Consider the following 20,392-nt stretch of genomic DNA (forward strand, 5'->3'; position numbering starts at 1 on the left):
AATTCATAACTCAGTAATGACCATCCATTCCCCGTGTTGAGACATCTTAAGTGGAAGATGGCCCGAACAAAGCGTTATAGGCAAATGACCTCTGCAGCGGCACAACAGATATCAGACAAAATTGTGAGTTGATTTGTTGTTTGTTTACAATCATTGTCAAATAATTGTGTCATTACAATAGCCACTCACATTTAATTTGATAAATTGTGTTTGCGTGCAGGATTCTTTAGAGGATCAGGCAACGTAGGGAAGCTTTGTTCCCCATGGTCGTCAGGATATCCTAAACATAACTATTGGCAAACCTAAGCATCTAGGACGTGTTCGTGTCGTAAGGACAAATGTCACAATCAGCCAATACTTTGGACAAATGTCACGTGGCTCGAGCACTTTGTCGCCATCAATCACCCAACAACAATTGGCTGACATCATTGGTGACCTCAAGGATTAGGTACGAAAAGAGGTTGAAGAAGAAAACAAGCAACAATAGGAGGCATGGAGGAGGGAAGTTGAAGTGCAACACATATGCAATTTGGAGATAATGAAAGAAGATTTAAAAAAAATCAATTAAAATAGAGTTATCTCATATTGCATCACATCAATCAGCCCTCCTAGAGCCGACATAAATATAGGTTTTAGGTGCACGTGTGAGCACAAAGGGTAGTTGTGCTGAACCAGAGACAAAATGAGTATCTAAAGAGCCTTCTGATGTTGTTGTGGACCTAATGGGCTTGTAAATAGTACACAATAAGAGTACTATGCTCGTGGCATTGGGAAAAGTGTACGACACTTCATCCTCCATACACAATGTGCCTTATGCAAATGACATGGTTAGGGTGAGTGTTGTCACAGTTTACCACGGTGATGCTCAGGTCCCTTTTCTGATGTCAGAGGTTTGGTTTGTCAGCCAAGCTGTTGGCACAGTCGTCGCATGGCTGAAACATCTAGTCAAAGTGGTATCTCATGTGTTAGACAAGTGACCTCAGATATTTTAAAAAGGGGGGGTTGAATTAAGATATTACAACCCCAATTAAAATTCTATCAAGTTATAAATTTCCTTAATAATGAACTTCTTAAATATTGATTCAAATAGAACAATTTGAATATGAATATAAAACAATAATAAATAAAGGAGTTTAAGGGAAGAGAAAGTGCAAACTCAGATTTATACTGGTTCGGCCACACCCTTGTGCCTACGTCCAGTCCTCAAGCAACCCGCTTGAGAGTTCCACTATCTTGTAAATTCCTTTTACAAGTTCTAAACAAACAAGGACAATCCTTCCTTTGTGTTTAGAATTCTTTTACAACAAGAGACCCTCGGTCTCTTAATCCCTTTTCAGAATAAAGAAGAAGAGAAGAAGAAATCTCTCTTGAAAGAGATAGATTGAACAATTTGAGCACTCAAATAATTCCTTATTGAATCACAAGTGTTTTGGCCAAGGAATTTGTAAGAGGATAAAACAATTTTTTTTAAGAGGATAAGACCTTTTTGTTCTGAAAACTCTTCGCAAATTCGTGTCTCAAGTCACACATATATAGGCCTTTGATGGCCATTCAAGAATCAAATAAAAAGATGTGACTGTTGAGAATATTTTCTGAAAAACTCCTCCGGTAATCGATTACAGTATGTGTGTAATCGATTACAAGCTTTAAAATTTGAATTAAAACATTCAATAATTACTGGTAATCGATTACCATATATGTGTAATCGATTACACAGTGCAAATTTTGAATTCAAATTTTAATAGCTATTGTAAATCATTTTTGGCCATTGGTAATCGATTACATCCTCTGGTAATCGATTACCAGAGAGTAAATCTCTTGAAAAAGACTTTTTAACTTAAATTTCTTGGCCAAACCTTTTGCTACTTCAGTTAGGAATTCCCTTCCTATTTAATATACCCTTCCTAAGAATCTAGAGACTGTCTTGATCATCCATCTTGAATATCTTTAATTTCTTTGTCTTGAATAAAGCTTTGAGAAGCATATGATCCTTTGGCATCATCAAAACATTCAGCTTGATCCGTTGTCTACAATCTCCCCCTTTTTGATGATGACAATCCCTGAAATCAAGACAAGCTATATACAAGATGATAGCACGTTCACACAACCCTTACTCCCCCTATCTTTTGGCATGTATGCCTAACTTTAAGGATTGATTTTTAATGCTAGATTTCTAATTTGAACTTGATTTCTAACCCAAGTTCTATCCCCCTTTGGCAACATCAAAAAGAACTAAGCAAAACAATCAATATCCAAACAGAGCCAGACATTAAACCAAAATAAGTCCATACATTGTCATAACCAACCAAAGCAAAGTCGAGAAATATAATAGAAGTGCAAGATTATGATAACTAGAGCAACAAAAAGTCAAATACACGGCGATAAAACTAAGTACTAATAATACTTAATCATAATAATAACAAATAAGCTAAGAGGATGACGGAGGCGGTGGTGGTGGATCAAAGCAAGTACGGATGAAGGAGACATCTTCTTCAACCTTGGTGATCCTTGATTCCATGGCATTGAACCGCATGTCGACTTGCAATTCCATGGCATCAAACTTGTCACCAACAAAAGTCTGAAGACCATCGAACTTGTCCAAAAGCTTTCGAAGAAGAGAGCAATTATCTTCAACTGGTAGATTGCCTTCATCATCAGCGGGTTGAGCACCTTTTTTGACCCAAGAGCCATCATGCTCTTTGTGGTAACCAAAGGAGGCAATCACAGCAGCACCAATTAAAAAAGATCTCTTGATTGGAACATAAGGTTCAGAATCAAGAGGAATTTGAAAATGGCGAAAAAAAGAGAGTGACAAGGTGTGGATATGGCAATGGAGCATTTAATCGCAATGCCTTATGCATGCGATATCTGACTAAGTGTGCCCAGTCAAGTTGACGCTCGGTATGAAAGGCCCACATGATAACAAGATCTTTCTCAGAAACCTGGGCAAGGTTGGAAGATCGTGGAAGCAAAATACGCACAATGAGATAATGAAGGATGCGACTTTCAAAAGCCAATGAACCGGCAAGAAGGCGTTCGGTCATATCCGCATGGTTAGTGCAAACCAACTGGCGGGCATCATGTGCAGAGAAATCAAATTTCCAATCGTCATTCAGTGTACCTTCAAATGGTACACCGTCACTGGACAATTGGGTTAAGTTATGGAAAAGGGATTGGTCAATGACCATTTTTATCCCAAAAACCTCAGAAATCAAAGTGCTTTCCTGAATTTCAAGGTTACAATAAAAAGCTTTAACCAATTCAGGATAAACAGGCAATTGTAATGACATGAAAGGTATGAGACCTAAGTTCTGAAATGCTTGAATGCAATCAAAACTTCCACCAGAAAAGAATTCCATATCTATGAACTTAGGGTCGATAATGGAATGAGATGAGAAAAGGTTTGAGTACCGTTTCTGCTGTTCCTCGGAAGAAAACAGTGTGGAAGAGGATAATGAGGGTGGAATTGGTGTTGTGGATGCGCTGGTGGTTCCAGAACGATCATCTCTTGAAGCCGAAGCGGAGGTGGATGAACCCTTACGTTTCTTTGATGATTCTGCCATATGATGGAGTTTTTGCAGATTGCAATCGGTGAAATCAAACGAAAAATGAAAAAGAGGAAGATTGCAAGTTACGGGAGTCGATTTGATGAAGAAATGAGTAAGATAGGAAGGTTTGAAGGTTTGGGAATGGAGGGACATCGCAAGGAGGAAGAGGTTGCGCAGGGGTTTCTAAAAAACGTGGTATTTATAGACCAGGACGCATTGTAATCGATTATAGGTGGAGGCAGCCTACTGGTAATCGATTACATGAATACTGTAATCGATTACAGGCCATTTGTTCTAGTGTAATCGATTACAGTATTCATGTAATCGATTACCAGAACAAAATAATAGCCTTTTCCTAAAAGAAAACTTATTTCTAAGTCTAAAAACTTATACTATCTTAAGAGTTAATTATATCAACAAGAAAGGTAAAATAAATTGAACAGAAACAAGCGTCATACTTAATCAAAACACAATCAATCAATCATAAACTTTACCTATCCAAATCACTAAGGTCTAAAAGGCCTAATTCTCTTCTTATTGAAAAGAATATATCCTTTGGGAGAGGTTTTGTAAAGATATCAGCAAGCTGATTCTTTGTATCAACAAACTCTAACAAACAGTCTCCCTTTAGAACATGGTCTCTTAGAAAATGGTGCCTAATTTCTATATGTTTCGTCCTAGAATGTTGTACAGGATTTTTGGATAGATTTATGGCACTAGTATTATCACACCTAATAGGTATGCGATCAAGAAGGATACCATAGTCAGATAATTGTTGCTTCATCCATAAAATTTGTGCACAACAACTGCCGGCAGAGATATATTCTGCTTCAGCAGTGGATAAAGTAACACTGTTTTGTTTCTTACTATGCCATGAGACAAGAGCAGATCCAATGAATTGAAAAGTTTCACTTGTGCTTTTTCTATCAGTTTTAGATCCGGCAAAGTCAGAATCAGAATATCCTATTAAGTTACATGTTGAGTTCTCAGGATACCATAATCCTAAATTGATTGTACCTAATAGATATCTCATGATTCTCTTTACTGCACTCAAATGTGATTGTTTGGGGTTGGATTGAAACCTAGCACACATGCATACACTAAACATAATATTAGGTCTACTAGCAGATAAATAGAGAAGAGATCCGATCATACCTCGATATTGTTTCATGTCTATAGACTGACCAGATTCATCTTTATCTAAGTAACAGCTAGTGCTCATCGGTGTAGCCATGTGTTTTGCACTTTCCATCCCAAATCTTTTGATCAATTCCTTGCAGTACTTGGCTTGATTGATGAATATACCTCCTTGAGTTTGCTTGATTTGTAATCCCAGGAAGTACTTTAGTTCTCCCATCATTGACATTTCAAATTCACTTTGCATATCAAGGGAAAACTCCTTGCACAATGAATCATTAGTGGATCCAAAAATTATATCATCAACATATATTTAAACCAACAAAATATCATTATGCTTTCTCTTTATGAACAATGTGGTATCCACTTTTCCTCTAGAAAATTCTTTTTCTAGAAGAAAATTGCTTAAACGTTCATACCACGCCCTAGGGGCTTGTTTCAAACCATAAAGAGCCTTCTGCAATTTATAAACATGATTTGGTTTATCCGGGATTTCAAAACCTGGGGGTTGTTCAACATATACTTCTTCTTGAATTAAGCCATTTAGAAAAGCACTTTTAACATCCATTTGATAGAGCTTAAAATCCATTATGGATGCATATGCTAAGAGCATTCTAATGGCTTCTAATCTTGCAACTGGAGCATATGTTTCTTCATAGTCTATTCCCTCTTCTTGATTATATCCTTTTGCTACTAACCTAGCCTTATTTCTAATAATTATGCCATGTTCATCTAATTTATTTCTAAAAACCCATTTTGTTCCTATGACATGATAATTTTCAGGTTTTTCTACTTGTTTCCACACATTGTTTCTTTCAAATTGATTCAATTCTTCTTGCATGGCAATGATCCAGTTATCATCTACTATGACTTCTTTTATATTTTTAGGTTCAATCATAGATACAAAAGCCATATTATTGCATAAATCTTTAAGAGAATGTCTAGTTGTTACCCCTTTTGAGATATCACTAATAATGTTGTCAAGGGGATGATCTCTTGAAGCTTTCCATTCTTTTGGAAGTTCATCATTGGATTTGACTTCTTCTGGAGGATCTTCATTGTTTCCTTTATCATTTCCTTTAGAATCTTGTCCATGAATATGCATTTGCTCTAAAGAATCTGCAATATCATCTAGCATATTCTTTCTTGACAAGATAGCATTAGATTCATCAAAGGTAACATGAATGGATTCCTCAATATTCATAGTTCTTTTATTATATATCCTATATGCTTTGCTTTGTAATGAATATCCAAGAAAGATATCTTCATCAGATTTTGCATCAAATTTTCCTAGATTATCTTTACCATTATTGAGCACAAAGCATTTGCAACCAAAAACATGTAGATGTGAAATGTTGGGTTTTCTACCATTATATAACTCATATGGGGTTTTCTTTAAAATGGGTTCTATTAAGGCCCTATTCATGATGTAACATGCAGTATTGATCGCTTAAGCCCAAAAATATTTTGGAAGAAAAGTATCATTTAATAAAGTTCTAGCAATTTCTTCCAATGACCTATTTTTTCTCTCAACAACTCCATTTTGTTGAGGGGTTCTAGGTGCAGAAAAATTGTGTTCAATACCATGTTCTTCATAGAATGATTCAAAATCTTTGTTTTCAAACTCACCCCCATGATCACTTCTAATGGATGCAATCTTAAGATTTTTCTTGTTTTGTATAACTTTAGCAAGTTTTCTAAATGCTTGGAATGCATCACTTTTATGTGTAATAAATAATGTCCAAGTATATCTAGAGAAATCATCAACTATAACAAGGGCATAGTAATTTCCTCCAAAACTCATGGTTCTAGACAAACCAAATAAATTCATATGCAATAATTGTAAGGGTTGAGTGGTTGAAACAATATTTTTAGGTTTGAATGAGACTCTAGTTTGTTTGCCCTTTTGACATGCATCACATAGTTTATCTTTTTCAAATTTCAATTTAGGCAAACCAACTACTAAATCTTTTGAAATTAATTTATTTAAGTGATCCATGTTTATGTGAGCAATTCTTTTATGCCATAACCATGGATCATCATCTTTGCTAAGAAAACAATGATTGTTTTCTAGTTTAAGGCTTAAGTCTATCATGTAAACATTATTGACTCTATGTCCTACAAGCTTTATATTAATGTCATGCTTATGTTCTATAAGACATTTCTGAGAATCAAATGATACTAGATAGCCTTTGTCACATAATTGACTAACGCTAAGTAGGCTGTGCTTAAGGCCTTCAACAAGTAGAACATTTTCAATGGAGTTTGAAGAATTTGTACCTATATTACCAACTCCAAGGATTCTACCTTTGTTGTTGTCACCATATGTTACATGCCCGCTTTTCTTTGGAGAGATATGTGTAAACTTTGATGCATCTCCAGTCATATGTTTTGAGCATCCGCTATCTATGTACCACTTCTTCCTCAAAGACTCCTACATAATCAAGTTTTTGACTTAGGTACCGAAACTTTATTGGGTCCTTGTATGTTAGTATAAACTGAGGATCCTTTTGGGACCCATATCATTTTAATGTTGCTGTAATTTTTTTTAAAGTAGCAAGTAGATATGCCATGTCATTTTCTTCCACAACAAAAACAAGTGATAGAACTAGAATTATATTTTTGTGTGGAAGTAGAGAAGTTTTTATGAAACTTTTGTTCTTTTTCAGATTTATACCCTAGTCCAGCCTTATTGGAAACATATCTTTGTTTACCTAATATGACATCTAAATTATTTTTACTATAAGAAAATTTTGCAAGTGAGTTTTTCAACTCTTTAATTTCTTTTTCATATTTTTCACAACAACTACAAGAATCTGATATTTTCTTGTCAGAAATAGTAGAGATATGAACTTTTTCATTTGTTTTAGAAATTGAGACTTCATTTCTAAGATGATCTAATTCTTTGTTTAATTTTGAAATTTCATTTTCTAAATTTGAAATTGTTTTCTTAGAAGATGAAACTAACTTTGCAAGTTTAATTGACTCTTTATGCAGATAAGCAAATGCATCTTGCAATTCATCAAAAGAAATAGATAAGTTATTTGAAGATGTTACCTCTTCATCACTTTCATAACTTTTAGCCATAAGGCAGAGATTTATCTCTTCATTTTCTGAATCTTCAGAAGATTCCATATCGTTTTCATCCCATGTGATGTATGCTTTCTTCAATTTCTTTTCACTAAGATTTTTCTTTTCAGACTTCTCCATCTTTTTCTTAAAGATGGGACAATCAACCCTCAGATGTCCAGGTTGATTGCACTCAAAGCATTTTAGAGTAGAGGATGAAGTTTCTGTCCTTCTCTTAGATTTAAAATTGGGTCGCCTTTGATTTCCTCTTACTTTAAGAAACTTGTTGAATCTTTTTACAAAAAGGCTTAGATCATCATCATCATCTAGATCATTTTCCTTATCACTTTCTTCTTGGATTGAAGATGATGCTTTAAGAGCAATTCCTTTCTTTTTCTTGTCATTTTCTTCATGTTGGCGTAATCTCAATAATTCCATCTCGTGTTCCTGTAACTTTCCAAATAAAGTGGCAAGAGACATGTTAGATAAATCTCTTGATTCAGTAATGGCCGTTACTTTAGGTTGCCATTCTCTACTTAAACATCTTAACACTTTGTTTATGAGATCCTCATTTTGAAATTCTTTGTCTAAGGCTGCCAGATGATTTACTATATGTGTAAATCTCTTTTGCATGTCTTGAATGCTTTCATTTGCATTCATTCTAAACAGTTCATACTCATGGGTTAGTGTGTTTATCCTAAATCTTTTAACATCTGTAGTTCCTTCATGTGTTAATTGTAGAGTGTCCCACATTTCCTTAGCACTCTTACAATTTGAAACCCTAAAATATTCATCCATTCCCAGGGCAGATGTTATTATGTTTTTGGCTTTTAGATTGTATTGTACTCGTCTTCTATCCTCTTCAGACCATCTATCTCTAGGTTTTTCTATTGTTATGCTTTCACTTGATGTGCTACCATCTATTGTAATTCTTTCTACTGTGGTGGGTATATATGGCCCTATTTCTATGGCTTCCCAAATACTTAAGTCTATTGCCTCAATAAAAATTTGCATTCGGGTTTTCCAGTAGTGGTAACCCTCTCCATTAAAAATTGGAGGTCTATTGATAGAATTTCCTTCTGGAAATAAGGAGTTTGCTGAGGCCATTTTTCTTGAAGCTTCTAAACTTTATACAAGAATGAAGCTCTGATACCACTTGTTAGACAAGTGGCCTCAGATATCTTAAGAAGGGAGGGTTGAATTAAGATATTACAAACTATTTCCCCAATTAAAATTCTATCAAGTTATAAATTCCCTTAATAATGAACTTCTTAAATATTGATTCAAATAGAACAATTTGAATATGAATATAAAACAATAATAAATAAAGGAGTTTAAAGGAAGAGAAAGTGAAAACTCAGATTTATACTAGTTCGGCCACACCCTTGTGCCTACGTCCAGTCCTCAAGCAACCCGCTTGAGAGTTCCACTATCTTGTAAATTCCTTTTACAAGTTCTAAACACACAAGGACAATCCTTCCTTTGTGTTTAGAATTCTTTTACCACAAGAGACCCTCGGCCTCTTAATCCCTTTTCAGAATAAAGAAGAAGAGAAGAAGAAATCTCTCTTGAAAGAGATAGATTGAACAATTTGAGCACTCAAATAATTCCTTATTGAATCACAAGTGTTTTGGCTAAGGAATTTGTAAGAGGATAAAACAATTTTTTTTAAGAGGATAAGACCTTTTTGTTCTGAAAACTCTTCGCAAATTCGTGTCTCAAGTCACACATATACAGGCCTTTGATGGCCATTCAAGAATCAAATAAAAAGATGTGACTATTGAGAATATTTTCTGAAAAACTCCTCTGGTAATCGATTACAGTATGTGTGTAATCGATTACAAGCTTTAAAATTTGAATTAAAACGTTCAATAACTACTGGTAATCGATTACCATATATGTGTAATCGATTACACAGTGCAAATTTTGAATTCAAATTTTAATAGCTGTTGTAAATCATTTTTGGCCACTGGTAATCGATTACCAGAGAGTAAATCTCTTGAAAAAGACTTTTTAACTTAAATTTCTTGGCCAAACCTTTTGCTACTTCAGTTAGGAATTCCCTTCCTATTTAATATACCCTTCCTAAGAATCTAGAGACTGTCTTGATCATCCATCTTGAATATCTTTAATTTCTTTGTCTTGAATAAAGCTTTGAGAAGCATGTGATCCTTTGGCATCATCAAAACATTCAGCTTGATCCGTTGTCTACATCATGAGGTTATTTCTTTTCCCTATAAAGCATTTGTGATTTTGTCGTAATGAATTACATGTACACTAATTGTTATTATGATTAACCTTGTAGGATTCACAAAAGCGTTTGCCCAACTCGGTTGGATAGGCTAAAAGGGGCATTACAGTGGCTACAGTTGATCCCCTGGGAGAATTGGTGAAGAACTTATTTCACGTTTACCAAAAGCCAGTCGAGTTGTCGTGGGACAGGGCGAAATTTGGGATACCAAATTCAAAAAATGGGTTTTTCATCACACATGCAGATGTTACTGAAATCATTTTAAGTGACAAATGTTTAAACATATCTATACTACAGTTGTGGATGATGTAAGTAAATTAGATCTCCTTATCTAAGTCATAATTAATTGTACTTACAACATTTGGTTAACAATATTCTTTATCGTGTTTCAAAAAGGTTTATGAATGATTGGAGTACAAGCATAGGCTTTGCCCCAGTTTAGGGTTTCTTGGAGCCACAGTCTATATACAACCCAAAGGACAGACATCAAGAATGTGAACAATACATAGAAATGTGGGTCAAGGAATCACATCAAGAAATGTACTTAGGACCTTACTTGAATCAGTAAGTAAATTCATGTCACTGTTGTGAAAAAGTTTGCATTATAAATTTGTTAATTTGATTTTGTTCACTTCAAGGCACATTGGCAACTTCTTGTTTTGTGTCCACGAGAGAATCTTATAGTTTAGTTTTGTTCTTTATGGAAAAACCCTGATGTTCACATCAAGGCTGCAATTAACAGGTAATTGGCAAGCTTAAAAAAATTTATGGTTTACCAGTTGTTATGTAGCAACAAAGTCTTCTATATGTTATATACATTTTTTTTTATTTTTGAAATTAGTGCAATGAGTGTGGATACTATGTCATGCATTGGATGTGGTGCATAGTCAGCGGCGGTTTGAAGAATGAATGGAATAAGGTAAGCATACTATAAGAATAAGTAATCAGTTTGTTGGTATGAAATCCTAACTCAATGGTTGATGTACAAAACTAATTTAATATTTAACATTTTGTAGTGGTTTTTAGATGGAACAACATTAGACAATGACACCATGACGACACTACGGAAGAAATGGGCAACCTATTATTTCCAACTTCAAAACATGGAAGTTAGACAAATTTAGATGGCATAGGAACATTGTTATTTGAAACTTAATGTTTTCATTGTTTATGCTTCATGAATAATTATGGTCATGACATTTAATTCAACATTATTGTATAAGTATTTCTTAAAATTTTATGTACCTTAGTCATTGTGCAATGTTTTCGGGTTACGATTTGTACTTATCCCCATAGGATAAGTGTTTTTGTTGTGGCACACTGATTGAGTGCAGGTTAGCGTTATCCGCATTATGGTACTCCATTTGCCAGATTGTGTAATTAAGAAGAACAAAAATAAGGTACATATACTGCCATGACTTCAGGCAAATTTATCTTGGGACTATATATACCCTCTTGTCAAACTAGGCTGCCACCACACTCATTTCTTTTTCTCTATCTTTTGTTTTGCTCAGGTCGATCTACCTACCTTGGTTCTTCTCTGTTTTGTTATTTGAGTGCAGCACAAAATGACCATCCTCATTGAGCAACCTGCCCTTGGATTTGATGGCTTGGTGTTTTGATAGGAAAGAAAAACCCCTAGTGTCAGTTTTGGATTTGATGATGAGCCAAAGAATGTTGGCATATTAGAGGCAAGCTCCAATTTATTCTCTTGTGCTTAAGTAACTGATCTTTTACATAATATCATGGGGACATAGATATGCATGTTGATTCTTGTAGATCATGGGTCTTTGGAGAAGCAGTAACAACAACTTCAAAACAATGGTATGTCGCTTATTCAATTAGCACGCAAACCCACGAAGACGCTCAAGGAGAAATACAGGTTCTTCCATTGCATCTATTGTTTCTGCATATATCTTATGTTAGGTAATTTTATATGGTATTTTCAATAGTGTCCCTCTTCCCTGCAGATATTAGTAAGTTTGTTAAGCTAGGGTAGTTTATGAGGATATGGAAGGCAGGTGAATATTTTAGGTTGCTTAATGTTAGTGGTATGATCCTGAACATTTTGGCTTGTTTGTGTTTCAACATGCCCAGTATGTTACCTTCCCGTGGATGAAGCCATTGCACTTATGCCAAAGTTTTCGTCACCTTCTCCAATACTTAAGAACTTAGAATTTATCTATAAGGAAAATCTTAGCAGGGATAATGAATTTGGTGGTTTGGAATTTGGTGGATATCCTACTTTGAGGCAGAGAAATGAATCTTTTGATATACGAGAGTCAATGAGTGTGCACTATGGGTATGTTTCGTGTTTTGTTTGATGTTTCCCTTCGGTATATCTGTGAGTACTGAATAAGGGTGTTTGTGGTTATAATTTGTTTGTTTCAGTAATAAAGGGTATTTCTCCTATCCTTTTACTCACATCATTCACATTTGTAAGAGGAAGTAAACCTGGCCGCAACATAGGATTTGACATGGATGAAGATGACCTCGTTGAAATGGAGCAGTGCCATGGCGTAGTTGCTGCATCAGCCATATTTGGTTTGTATTATATGGTTTTTGCTTTCATTTAGATGTTTAATCTAGCATGTTGCTAATGAATTATATTTGTTGTTTAGGAAATTTTGACGGGATAAATGACCTAACAAATATAAGTGATTATTCAAAGGAGAAGTATGCTTTCTTATGTTTGTAGATGAAGAAATAGAGTCTAATTTGAGGAGTTCTACTAGGCTGGGGACCAAAAAGAAGATTGGTTTATGGAGAATTATTGTTGCTCATAATCTTCCTTATACAAATCCAAGACACAAAAGGAAGGTCAGAATTATATGCCAACTAGCACCATCAAGAAATTAACATATTTGTTGTTAGTCATATACTCATTTGTTTAGGATTTGATTTAAATAATTACTCTTTTCTTTATGATCTGATTATTGCTTTTCTTTTCATTCAAATATAATTTTTCCTTTTGGTTTGAATTGAAAATAACAAAAATATCTCAGTCAGACACTATTTTATTTTCTTGTTGATAAAATAGTACTTTTATGTACTTGTAACTTAAGCTATCTTTTCTGCATATTCCAAAGCTTCTATTGCATAGAATGGTTCCAAATGCCCACTAGTCTATATGGCTTGATGGAAAGCTTGAGCTTCTTGTTGATCCATATCAAATCCTTGAAAGGTATATTTCAGTATTGCTCTTTAATACAATATATTGATTCATTTTACATGTGAAACTTGTGTAGATGACATTTCAGTCCTACATCTGTACATCGTCTGATATGAGATTCATCTTTCTAATTCTTGTCGTCATAGATACAGTATATTGCATGTGTAGAATTGATTCAATGATTTTATTTCCACCTTAATGGCACTGCTTACAACTACAGAGGCACTATGAGTTATGAATCTTGATATATGCTAGTAGTATGTTTATTGAACTTACCAAGAATGGTTATTTGTGTCATAACATGCCATTATTATATTTTGGAAGTTTGACTATGTGATTTCCTTCCCACACAACATGGCATTTTACTCTTTCTAGACCATCAAAGGCATCTATATTTGTCTTTAATTGACATGTGGTGAATGTAAGCATAGTTTTAATGAAGAAAATTATAACTGGTCTTACAATAGAAAGTTTATTGCATTTAATATGGTTGCTAAAATTCAAGATGTTGAACTGCCTCTATTTCCTATTTCAGTGGATTAAATACCAGTAGGTAGTCTTTAAAGAGCATAGCAATGAAAAGTGAGGATAACTTAAATCTGAAATTTAAAAAACCTTATTTTGGTCATGGTTCAAATTTATCCTCCATAAAGGAACAGTAGCTCTATTCATCTCCTAATAAATCATGTTTGAGTCATTTACTGTCTTCCTTAACTTCCAGATCCTAAGATACCATTTAGATTGCCATATCTAGAAATTCCCATCTAGACTAACAAAGTTATGCTCACACAGAGTGCAAGCCTAAGACATGCTGTGTAAATCAAAACATTGTCGTGTATAAAATTAGATCAGAGATCTTCATCTTAGCTTGCTCTTATTATGAATTAAGATAATAAATTGTCTCCATGCAACATAGGCATTTCTTCAAAATCCAAAATTGCTATTTCATTGGCATTAGTACTCATCAGGAGCTAGCATAAATGGAGTTCAGTTATCACCTTGTAGAGCTAACCACTACGACATTTTTTTTATAGGATTATAGCTTCATTGTTTTTGGTTTGAAGTACTAGAATCTTGGCAATTGCCTACTTTAGTGTATGAAACTATTATTTGGATACTAAAATTTAATGATTAGCAGCTTCTTCTGTCCACTGCTCTATATGTTGGTTTTAGCATTTCCTCTTTAGATCTTTCTGTTCCTCTTGCTCTATGTCAAGTCTTGTTTTCCATCTTGGTTGGGTGGCTATTGACCATTTATAATGTATCTTGCATGAAAATCAAGGTTGAGTTTTTATTGGATTTTCATATATGCCTTTTGGGGTATATTATCCCTGAATATTATTTATAAGCCACAAATAATCATACCTATGGTAACTTTGTACTAGGTTTATGTTAAATTTTCTTGATAGAATACATGTGTTGGCACATTAATTGTTGTCATCCTTATTTAGGTTTTTGTGGAGGAAGAATGCAAGTTTTGCAATATCTAAACATTATAGACGCTTTGATGTATTTGTTGAGGCCAAAGCAAATAAAGCTGCTGGAAAGTATGAGAATGCCTCTATTGACTTTCAGATTGACTTTTACAAGAATGAAGGACTGACTCCATATACAGAGGCCAAACTTCCTATTATAAGTGGTAAGCTAAACTTTGTGTTTCCTTGTTGGATGAGATGCAACTGCTTTTGGTTCATTTTTATTTCTCAACCTTTATGGCTAATTTGCAGATGTTCCTGAAGGATGTGTAATAGTACGAGACCATGTTCCCATTAGCGATCTTTTTACATGTCTTTGATTCAATGAAGTTGGATGATTCACTTTTAGGGACCAGATTAGTTTCTCAATTGTCAATGACAAACTTTTGTCCAGGGTGGATTTTCATTTTCTCATGTTCTTGGATTATGAAAGAAGCAACTTTGTAGTTCAGGTAAATGTTTTATTTATTTCGTTTGTGTAAAATGATCTCAGACCAGAGGGTTCTTGTTTAATTTTTGGCTTCTTGTAATACAATATTATTGATCTATAACACACACACACGCACACATATATAATTTTTTATTTCTTGTTTAATTTTTATGCTACTATAAAATATGTGATTGATTGGAAAATTATGAAACTAGAAAATATAATTAATTGATAGCATAAAATTTAATTAATTCCATATTGTCATATGTTTATTATAGGGACAAGGTATTTCAACAACTGTTTGAACACTGTAAATGTACACAAAAAAAATAGATCCAATTAGCAAAAAAAACAAAAAAAATACATTTTACGCCGGTTCTGTCGAGACCGTCGTAGAATGCAATGCATTCTAAGATGGTCACGTGTTAGTGACCGTCTTAGAATGCATTGCATTCTACGTCGGTCCTTGAAAATGCAATGCATTCTAAGATGGTCTACACATGTGACCGTCGTAAAATTCACAGCATTTTACATTGGTCATCTATGACGGTCATGTGTAGACTGTCTTAGAATGCATTGCATTCTACGCCGGTCACGTGTCAAAGACCAACGTAGAATGCATACTATTTTAAGACGGTTCTTCTGAGACACTGACGTAGAATTATACACATTCTAAGATGGTCTACGCGACCGTCGTAGAATAGGCGAGACCTTTTGACGACGTCAGTTACGACGACGGTCCTGAACCAATTTAGTAAGCCTTAAATAACCGATGTAGAATCCAACTTCTCTAGTAGTAGGAAAATAAATTAGTTATTTAAGGTGTAGTGATTAAATAGTAGAATCATTATTCTTTTTTTAATTTGAGTAAATTATTTTTTAAATCATATTAATTTTTTTATTTTAATAAAGTTTAAAAAATATTAACTCATGAAATTGTTTTTTAAAAAGTGCACCCTTACTTAAATGGATCAACTAATTTTGAGGAAATTTTTTCATCATTGTACATGTTTTGTGACTATGAGTTTAACCCTACCTTTACGTTTAACTACATGACCACATGAGGGAACTTGAAAATTATTATATGTTATTTTATTATCATCATGCACTACATCAAAAAAGAGAATTAACGGGATTTTTATTTTTTCAACATTTTATTGTCGACTAGTTAAATATAATTTCAAATTATTAGATTTTTAAAAGAATTTTAAAATTATTAGATATTCAATACTAATTGTGACTTCATACAATCGGTAACAATAAATCAATCATTCTTGACAATGTGACACAATTATTACAACGACAAATTTATAAAAATATGATTGGATTTTTGTTACTAGCTAAAACACCTTTATTTCATTTAGTAAACAATAATTTTATATGTGCTTTTTATAAAAGAATAAAAAATTAATTTAATTTGATGTATATAGTTACATTGATTTCATTAATTGTAAGAGTTCAAGTGCATATCTTAACCCTTGAATTGAAAAATAAAAATTCTGAGTGATTCTAAAAGAATGATTTTTTAATCATGTTAATGATTAAGATGATACAAAGAAAAAAAAAACATAATATTATAAAAAATCTCATATGGATATTATTATTTAAGACACAAAAATAACGTCCCAATGGAGGGAATGTCTCTTCTTTATATTTCTCTTATTGTGATGTAGAGGGAGTAGGCTCTTTCTTCTACTTCTTTTATATGATGCAATGTCCATGTGAAAACTTGACCATATGTTTGGATGGGGGATTTAAAAATTCCTAAGAAATTCAAATACACATAATTTTGATTGTCTTGATTTAAATTCCTTTCATTTTGTAAATATTTTGTTTGGATGAGGTAATTCAATTTCTTATATTTTAATTTCCTTGTTTGGATGAGGTAATTCAATTTCAATGAAATTCAAATTTTCATTTTTAAATATTTATTTTGCTTTTGCTTTTTCATGTCTAGTGAAAGGCATTGATTCTTCTGATATGCTCTTTTTATTTTTATTTTTCTTTTAAACAGTGTTTCTAATATACTGTGGATTTGGGTAAATGGATAATTTAATGAATATCTCAAACATAATTTTTATCCCGAAAAGTCTGACATCTTCTAATAATGATTAAAATGTGATATTGGTCTTATAAATACTTTGATTTCAAATTATATTGCAATGAGGACTAAGTTGATGTGATTACCATATACAAATCTCCTAAAAACGAAAGGAGTTCTGCATCTTTTTTCAGCACTAGTGATTATTCCATTCTCTGCAATCTTTCATTTTCACGTTATTCATGCAATTAATTATATTTGCATGGTTACAAATAGAAGCTTGATTCTATATTTCATTTCATTTCACTATATATGTACTATGAAAGTAGAGTTAGAGATTTCTCTGTACATACTTATGATGCAGAGGTAAATTTTTCAACTAATACCCCAAGCACAATCAAGCAGGGAAAAGTGCCTATTCTTTCTGAAGAATTTTTTAAGCGACTTAAAAACCTAGGGAAAGCTTCTCTTCACTTAAATGTAATCAGCTAACACCACTGAAACCTAGGCCTAATATGAAGCTATAACTACGGTGTCTGCCATGTGTAGTCATGAGCTCCTTAGGAACTCCCAAGGTCCTGATCCCGTTCCAATTCTGCATCAACATTAGTTCATTAACTAAAAGAGAATGCATTGAATCAATGTTCTAAATGTGAAAAGCGTCTTGATGGTGATCAATTCAATTAGGTGGAAAACATTAGCAATAATAATCCTTAAAAATCAGTATTACCTCAAGAAGCCAACAAATGCCCTAAGACCCATATAGATGGTCAAAGCACCTAAATTCCAATGAAACCACCAACGGATGACAAAATAAGCAGACAAATGATGCTAAGAATTGCAACCACAACCTGAGAGTTACCATAATGAAGTAGTCCTTAATATTTAGTGCAGAAGGCTGAATATGCATTTATCATAATACCATGTAACATTAAAAAATGGAAGCTCATTTCATTCCCAACCAAGTTTTTTTACAACTTAATCAGTTTCCCATTTTTCACAGGAAAGTGTGCATTGAAAATTGAAAATGAATTCGAAGAATCACTCATGTTATCTAAAACCTTTTCAGTTTTTTCATACAAGAAAACATTATTCAAGTGGATATCATTGCTATTTTATCCACTCTTTTGCCATGAAACCATCATGTAGTAACATAGCAAGGCATTGATTGGACAAAGTAATATCTAACCTGCCCAGCAACAGCCAGACCATCCGCAAGAAGAGACATTGCCAACCAAACCTGCAGACATACTTGAAATGCAGCCATAGATGTTGGTCCCTGCCGTGCAGCTAGTGATGCAGCTAGTGTCACACAGCGATGACTCTCATTAATAATAGAAAACCTGGATGACAACAACAATATAGGGAAGGACAAAGATGGTGTCAAGTCTCAATACTAAAGTGTTAGTAAACCTAAACAGAAAAAAAGTAGAAGATTATAATTTTCAATTTGAATGGAAAAAGATATAAAACATCATAGCAATTTCCATAAGAAAATTTTGATTCTGCAAAGTTTATGATTAAATAACATGAAATAAGGTATTGTTTATGTAATATTGCTAGGAAAGGAAATAGCAAATACATCTTCAGTAAATAATTTTAACTATGGTTTCAAGGATGAAATCTTATACAAGAAATTGGTCTAAGCAAATACAGCTACTTCGCCCTGCCTAGTTCTTATTTTTTTGTGGATCTTTTGGTCTAAGCAAAATAAACCCTTACCATTTTTAAGAAATCGATCTAATTGTAGATGCTTTATGCTTGGAGGTACAAGGTCAACTTGTTCCATCAAGTGAAGAATAAACACAAAGTGAATAAACACAGTGAAGAATAAACACAAAGTGAAGAAACCAAAGTTCTTATAGAAGAATAAACACAAGCACCTACAGTGCATGGTCTGTTCCTAACAAATTTGCAAAAATGCCCACAGTAAAAATTAACAAAATCAAACAATGAGTACCCACAGTACAAAACCAATGAAATCAAACAACTAAATAAAAAATAAATTACAAATTAACGAAAAAAAATGAACACACCGTGGCACAATGAGAGTATGGGTCGAAATCGCAAGGGAAACTTACTTGTGAGAGAACTCTAAGTGTGGTGTGTGAGAGTGGCTGAGAGGGAGAGAGAGCTACTAAGCTGAGAGGGAGAGAGAGCGCTAGCGTCATGTGCGTGAGAGTGGCTGAGAGGAAGAGAGAGTGTGTGCGGTGTGAGAGAATGGCAGAGAGGGAGAGAGAGCGTGCCTGAGACTGGATGGAGAATTTAATTTCTCTATTTTTTGTGAGAATTTGAAATTCTTCCAATTTAGTCTATTAAAATGTTTTATAAAATAATGGCATTTTAATTGCTTCTAAAATATTTTATCCAAACAGATTATTTTATAAGAAGACATTTTAATATTTCAGTTAAAATACTTTACCCATTTTAATTACTCCATCCAAACAAACACTGGATGTTCATAAATTTTATGTTTCTTTCTTCTCCGGCTAAACAACCCACATTAATTAATTCACATAATTAACAGTCATCCATAATCAAATTTCTCACACTCTTACCAATTTTACCTAATATTTAGGCACTGAACATAACTTAGATTAAGCTCCTACTATTTTACTATTACATTTCATTAAAAAATTTAAGAGAAATCATAGTATATTTTAACAAGCAAGTGTAAATATTTATATGTTGTGAACCAATTAAAAATTATAATAAATATAATCTTTAAGATAAATTTTAATTATAATTTTGATCCCTAATAAATATTTAATTTTTGTATTTAATTTTTAATAAATATTTTCTTTGTATTGAATTTCAAATAAAAAATAATAATTTTATTTTGGTTCTTGACACTTTTCTTAGTCCATGATAAATTCTCAAATTTTAAGTTTACTTTTCGATAATTTCTTTCATTCGTTATTAGTCGGGATTAAAATAAAATTTGTTAATTTAACAGGAAGTAAAGAAAAAATTTGCTAATTTATTAGGAATTAAAATAAAATATTAAGAATAAAAAATAAAATCATTTTTATAATTAAGTAATCAAAGCAAAATAAAAATTGATTAGGGAGTATAAAAAAATCAACTATTTATTAAAGATAAAAATATATTTAAATTTTAAGATAATTATTATAAAAGTTAAGTTTTTGAACCTGAGGTTCTAATGTCATGTCACCGTGGTTAAATAGTTAAAAAATTAATTAAATAGACAACAATAGAAAGGGTAAAACCGTGAATTGAGCTCCTTGAATGAAATGAGACAACTACAT

The 20,392-nt window shown here is 33.2% G+C and overlaps 1 pseudogene; it reads left to right on the forward strand.

Annotated features, from left to right (window-relative positions):
- Positions 1-755: 755 nt before the first annotated feature.
- On the forward strand, positions 756-18,996 carry LOC100808688 (probable hexosyltransferase MUCI70; annotated as a pseudogene).
- Positions 18,997-20,392: the final 1,396 nt, after the last annotated feature.

This window comes from Glycine max, chromosome 16 (assembly GCF_000004515.6).
Source record: "Glycine max cultivar Williams 82 chromosome 16, Glycine_max_v4.0, whole genome shotgun sequence".
NCBI classification, from domain to species: domain Eukaryota; kingdom Viridiplantae; phylum Streptophyta; class Magnoliopsida; order Fabales; family Fabaceae; genus Glycine; species Glycine max.